This window comes from Dasypus novemcinctus, chromosome 5 (genome assembly GCF_030445035.2).
Source record: "Dasypus novemcinctus isolate mDasNov1 chromosome 5, mDasNov1.1.hap2, whole genome shotgun sequence".
Taxonomy (NCBI): Eukaryota; Metazoa; Chordata; class Mammalia; order Cingulata; family Dasypodidae; genus Dasypus; species Dasypus novemcinctus.
The window spans coordinates 20,279,280-20,286,137 of record NC_080677.1 but is presented as its reverse complement, the minus strand read 5'-3'; the positions used below and the strand labels follow the sequence as shown (position 1 = coordinate 20,286,137).

The window sequence follows — 6,858 nt, the reverse complement described above, 5'->3', positions numbered from 1 at the left end:
TTTAGTATATTATTTAGCAAATGTTAATTTAATCATAGAAACCCATATTAGCATAAAACACTGCAAGTTGCCCTGTGAAGGTCTTTCTTTTTAGTAACACTTCATTTTGTTCAGAACTTCCTATCAGAGGAATATCTTGAAGGACACTCCTCTTTCAGTTGGGTTTACAACTCACCTGCAACATTAAATGCAAATTAAACAATCACTCCTTAGTTCAAGGTTTGTATATAACAGCCCTTTCCTATTATAAATCAGTGTCTTGTCCAAATGGTAAATATAAATTCTTGTTCAGCCTTTTTCTTCTCCCCATTTCCTATAATGTTTTTATCCAAAATATTTGGTGCTCCATCAATGACTGTAAGGCAAAGTTGCCTCAGTGCGGAGACCCCTTCACAAAGATCAGAATGTGTGCAGATAACCCTGCATTGTGTTCTTTTCATCAGTTCTGCCCAATCCACAGGGGTGAAAAATGGATGAGGTTTGATGTCTTCAACCCCAGCAACAGCAGCACCAAGTCGTTCACATAACTGAATTGCAAGAGCTGTTGAATAAGTGAGCGAGCCTCTTCAGAGACACATTCTGGCATGTTCAAAGTAGTGTGAGTATTTATTCCTGCTGGATGGCACTCACCCAGAGTCTGGCCAGTGAGAAGTGCAAAAAGGACAGCCCCCAAACTCCACCAATCGCAGGCTTCAATTTCTTCTGTGATAGCGCCAACCTCTGGGGCACAGTACCTTCTCTCTATGGCATCGCTGTCACAGGAATCTTCAACCTCACTCCACCTGCTAACATACATTAGGTGAATGTGTCCTTTATCATTCAATAAGATGTTGTTTGTGTTCAGATAGCAGCACACATTTCCCTCTCTATGTAATGCATCAAGGGTTACCACCGTTTCAGATGCCCATCTTTGAATGCAGCCCTCTGGGATAAAAAACCTGGAGTTTAGTGCTAAATTTTTTATCAAAGTCCTCAAAAAATATGATGTATTTCCTTGTCTCCTTTAAGTGCTAACCCACTCTCTCCCTTGGTCTCAGAGTCTCTTTGGAATAAGGAAGTTAGTTCCTCTTTAGCCAAATCACCAGCTTGATCAGTAAACAGCAATAGTTCCTCTGTTTTTAAAGTGTCTGTGTCTGCATTATATTCATTAGCACCAGAGTGAGGATTAGAAATATGGAGTACACTTTCTTCCATATTGTTTGCAGTCAGGGCTGGTCCAACCACTCCAAGTCCTTGAAACTCAGGATCTCAGCTGTGTAACAAAGACATGTCTTCTCAACTACTGTGATCAACAGCAGCTATTAACAGCATCCCAAGATCCTCCTGTGCTTAGTGTTTCTCTGCTGTACTATGCAATTTGGGCTGGCAGGGATCACTTGATTCCTCTGTGCCTTTTTCTTCTTGTGGCTGGCATTGTTCTGCAGTAAGTCTGAGGTATAAAACATCAGGGATTTCCAAAAGTTTACTTTCTATATGGCATATATTAATAAGTCCCATTGCTGCAGCTTCTTTTGTTGGCATCAATTCACCAGGAAGATTTACAAGAAGATCCGGTCTTCCTTCATCGGTACCACTGACAGCAACAAAAGCAGCATCTTTAAAAGAAATAACTGGGACTGAGTCATTTGAGCCCCTGCTAATGGTGTTCTGAGCTTTATACTCTATCTTACTTCTGCTAATATTAAAGCTCCTTGTTGTGCTGTCTCTATCTGGAGGAGAGAAGACTACTTTTAAAGGTTCTGCTTTTAGGCAATATAATTTTTCCCCAAAATCAAGTCCCAGGAGTTCACTAGCGCTATCCTTACTGTCTCTCCTGAAGAATTCCATGGTGCTATTTTCAGATCTCCTGAGGGAACCTGATGTGGCTGGAGAACTAACTGTTTCTGGGTTATCATCTTCAGGGAAAAATCTCAGCTCATGAGATAGCAGCTCTGTGCTGAGGCCGTCACAGTCAGCAGCAAGGTGTGCTGGGAAGATTTAATAGCTTTGGTATCAACATCCTTTCCTTCAGTCTTCATAAAGGGCTCTTCATTCAAAGACCCTGGTTCAACCTTTTCTTGCCCATATTCATTGCATAATGTTAAATCACTAGTAGTGCATTCTTCTTCTGAACTTGAACCAGAATCTGGCTATTTTGGAGAGGTGTGTTGGCTATTATCTTCCTGGATGCTATCATCTTGAGAGCTTGGAGTAAGGCTAGTCTTCGAAAGCAGAACCTTGAGCACTGTCCCACCATCACTACCTCTGATTTCAAAGCTGTTATTGTCATGAGAACTAGAAGTTGGCTGTTGCAGGTGAACTTCGATAAGCAGAGATTTTTTTTCGCTTCCTGGCAGAGTTGCCTCCTTCCACATGCTGCGGCACAAGAAATACCGACTCCTCAGAGATGACGTACTTGTGCAGACACACCATGGTGGGGACTCAGCGGGGGATGGTGGTCTTTCTGTTCCTGCTGTATTCACTGCTTTTCCTTCGACCTTCTAAAATGAATGTCTGTTGTGTCCTTGTGTCCATTACAAGTAAAACCTTGCCTGTCACTCCAAGGACTCTGAAGGCCTTCAGCAACTCGGCAGGGCTTCTTAGGTTCCAAGGCGGCCTTGAACTTAGTGATCCTTGAGGCTGTGATGAATCATCAAGGTGGGATTTTCCATAAACATATAGAGATAAGCTCTGCCCACATAAGATATTCTGCTGTTCTTCTCTTTACTGCTTCTCAACCGGTAGGGCTTGACTCTCCTTGAACATCTTCTAGGAGTAAGTCAACTCCCTTCCTATAAAAATCAGAAGCAGCTTCAAAATCTTCTTCTTCTTCCTTTTTTAAAGCCAGCTTATGAATTCTCCTGCTTTCTCCAAATAATCTCTCTTGCCAAACTTGGGTTTGAAAATGCCAGGAAAGAGGGTACGACTTTTCCATTGTTCTTCTTCTTTATTCTGGTCATTGTCAGAAGTAACAGCCTGTAGTGCTGACAAATCCGAAGAAAGATTGAGACCAAAAGTCCTAAGAGGAGAGTTTTGATGGGAAGCCGTTCCATCATCTAACTCAGCAAGAGAATCCACATGGACAGTAAGAGATATCAGATCCCTGTCATTGGAGAAGCCTTCACACTACACTCAGGAAAGCTACCAGTGAGGGAATCCAGATAAGCTTCAGCAGGACCAGTCAATTCAGAACCACCATTAATTACTCCACCCAAATACTATTCCTTTAGCAAATGGAGGAAACAATTCTGAATGACCGAATAAGTCTTTGTGAATTTGCCAGAGTTCTTTGTGCAGTTTCTTAAAGTCACTATGTCTCTTCTATACGATTAGCTCCTGGACATCCTCTGGATTTCTTCTTGAAACAACCTGGGCGGTAACCTTACGTGCGGTGTAGCCCCTTGGATGCACTGGGCTCGGTGACCGTGTAGAAATTGGCGAGATCCGCACCCCGCTTCCACCGAGCGCTCATCCTCCGGCCACCTCTGCTGCACCGCCCACCTGGGACCATCAGGGCAACCCTATCCCATAGCAGGCAGCCTCCAGAGCAGCAGCGAAGCAGCAGGGGCTCCCAGTTTGTTTTTAATTATTTAGAGCACAAATCAACCCACCTATTGGACCATGTGCTGGATTTCAACTTTTCACCTCCAGATCCTTCTGTACTATTCCCCTGTGCCTGTGTTTTGTCCTCTTGGACTTCATAGCCTCCAGTTTATATTTGGAAAAAGCCAATGAGAAATATTTTCAGGAGATGGTGATGTGGGAGTTGAGTGGCATTGGGGCTCTTCGCTGACAGGTGGTCCTAGGTTGGCTTCATCCTCTCCCAATAGCCAACATATTGCTCCATAAACCCCATAGTTAGAATATTTATGTCCAGAAACCAAGAGGGGCAGGCAGCAATGACCACCACCCCCCCTTTTTTTTAACTAATTAACTCATTGGAACAATTTCTTCCTCTCTTCAAAGCCACGAGTCAAAATTAACTGAAAATCAGAGGGTAAAGATCCATTAGTGTAACCCATAGTGAATAACGACCCAGGGCAGAGAGCAGGATGGGGAAGCATGAAGAGGGAAGCTTGAGGACAACACAGAAGACGGGCAGCTCCCTCCACTCCTTTACCCTCTCACTTCTGCCCTGGTCCTTTGACCGGGTGAGAAACTCGTGTCCCCATTAAGACAGCTCCCCGAATCCAGGTTGAAAGGCTCTGCTGTTGTCACCCTCCATCTGGTGATCAGGTTTGGCTAACGTTCTAACAACTTCTATAAAAGGAAGATCATATTCTTTTTTTTTTTTTTATGTGCACAAATTAGTTTTATTATCATACATAGTTAAAATATACTTGTTTTACTTGATACAGTCATTGTGAGGGACCTGTCTTGGGGTTAAGCATATTTTTATTAGTTGGCTGGGCATGACACAGGTTGAACGCCCCTCACTTCCAAGGCCTTGGCAAAATTAACCTCCAGTGGCTTGCCCGTGCCTTTGGTGAGCCTCAGGGATCAGATACAACCTCGGAAGCGAATGTTGGTGGTCAGGCCAAACTGGTTGAGGCCATCTGGGAAACCTCCAACAAAGACTGGGTCATTGGTATCAGCTGATGTAGATGCTCGGTTTGCACTTTCGGTTTGCACCCGGTTCCCATCTACTGTCAGCTCAACGTGGTGAAACAACCTTCCTGAAAGAAAGCCCCGATGGCGTGCGTATACACATGCCATTGTTTTTGAGACAATGTCATTACGTCATCTGCACCTGGACTAAACAAAATCATAGTATAATTTTAATAAAAAGACTCTAGTACTTTTATAAAACACAATCTCTATTACTTAGTATCTGTACGTATTAGCACCATTTAAATCTACCCTGAGCTTCCAAGCCATATCCACTCTCTTGGGCTTGAAAGACTGAATCAGTGAGAATCAGCAGGAGAAAAGCGATCTTGGTTTTGAAAGGAAGCCTAAGTTGCCTGAGATGAGGAAGAAAGGAGTGGCCAAGACAGACCCTATTACCAGTCTTTCAAGCTGTGACATTTCACATGTGCTGAATAATTGGCAATATATTTCTACTATTTTGAAACATGTAAATTCTTTTGTGAAGCAACATTTTAAATAAAGTTCAAAAGTTATGTGTTTTTATTAGATTATTTGGAAACTGTAGAAACATACACAGAAAAACCAAGCTATGACTCTACTGTGCAAAGATGACCACTCCACAGCCTGTGCCATTTCCAGTATACAAGGCTGTTTCTAATGAACTCCTGCACAGCACAAAGTAAAAATTACTCAAAAGAAGACAAAATAAATTTACAATGGTGATTTTCATAAGATGACTTCTAGATGGCCAGCAACTCTTTATTCTAGCAGTAGAATGTGTAGGGATTTGGCAATAGAGTATTAGATTATGCATTATAAGAAAGTAATTCTCTAGAAGATGTTCCTAGATTTTATTCAGGTTGATTTGAATTCTGTTATTCAACATCATTATGGCTCATCCACTCAGAAATAAAAATAAATAAATAAATTGTTCCAAAATCACCAGGGTACTTAGGGCATCTCATATATGCAAAAATCCCCCAACCCTCAAGCAACGTGAACACCTCACTAATAATAGAAGTGTTAATCTCAAGTCAACAAACATTAATGAGCCCCTAATATATTCACTACTCAGCATTCTCATAAGGGGCTTTCCATGCTTCTTCCTTGAAATCAACCATTTAAGTAGCCTTTGAATCAGCAAATATTCACTTATGACAGGGCTGGTTTGCCTCTAGCTAGTTTGCCTTTGGCCACACCTAAGTGTCCTTGTGAAGCTCATCTTAGCTGATGGAAGAGCAGAAGGAGTAAATTATTTGAAATATGGAGTTGTCCCCGCCCCCTCCACTGGAGTTGTTTGCTCCATGCTCAAGACAAGCCCAGCTCATGAGGGTTCCTTCCTCTTCAGTAATCTCTTTCTTTTCCCTAAGTACACCACACTATGGCAGCCTTGAAGCTAAGCCCTAGATATACAAAATATGTGGGTCCCCTGTACATACATGTGTTGGGTATTATATTTGTAACCGTATATCTGATGGGAGCCTAATACCCAGCATATATAAAGAAATCCTATATCTTGAAAATAAAAAGACAAACAATCCATTCAAAAAATGGGCAAGAGATTTGAACAGATGCTTCTCCAAACAAAAACAAAAGGCTAAAAAGCACAGGAAAAGATGCACAGCATCACAAGCTATTAAGGAAATGAAAATCAAAACTACAATGAGATACCATCTTATACCTATTAGACTGGCAGCTATTAAAAAAACAGAAGACTACAAGTGCTGGAGAGGATGTGGAGGAATGGGAACCCTCATTCACTGCTGATCAGAATGTAGAAGGATCCAGTCATTGTAGAGAACATTTTGGCAATTCCTCAAAAAACTAGCTATAAATTTGCCATATAACCCAGCAATTCCACTGCTGGGAATATACTCAGAAGAACTGAGAACAAGGACATGAACCAATATATGCACACCAATGTTCATAGCGGCCTTACTCTCTATTGCCAAAAGTTGGAATCAACCCAAATGCCCATCAACAGATGAATGGATTTAAAAAATGTGGTATATACATACAATGGAATACTACTCAGCTGTAAGAAGGAATACAGTACCAAAACACGGGGAAACATGGATGAATCTTGAGGACCTTATATTGAGTGAAGCAAGCCAGGCATTGAAGGACAAATACTACATGACCACTCTGATATGAATTAAGCAAATAAAGCTGTCTCAGAGAGCTAGAGACTGGATGATAGGCTTACAGGAAATAAGGGGGAGGGGAAGGCCTACACGGATGAAATCTATGATAAAGTGGAGTTAAGTAGTTGTGCAGTGAAGGGATAAG

General features: G+C 41.8%; 1 pseudogene; it reads right to left on the bottom strand.

The window, feature by feature from the left end:
- Nucleotides 1–251: 251 nt before the first annotated feature.
- Nucleotides 252–3,451, bottom strand: LOC101416711 (ribosomal protein S6 kinase delta-1-like; annotated as a pseudogene).
- Nucleotides 3,452–6,858: the final 3,407 nt, after the last annotated feature.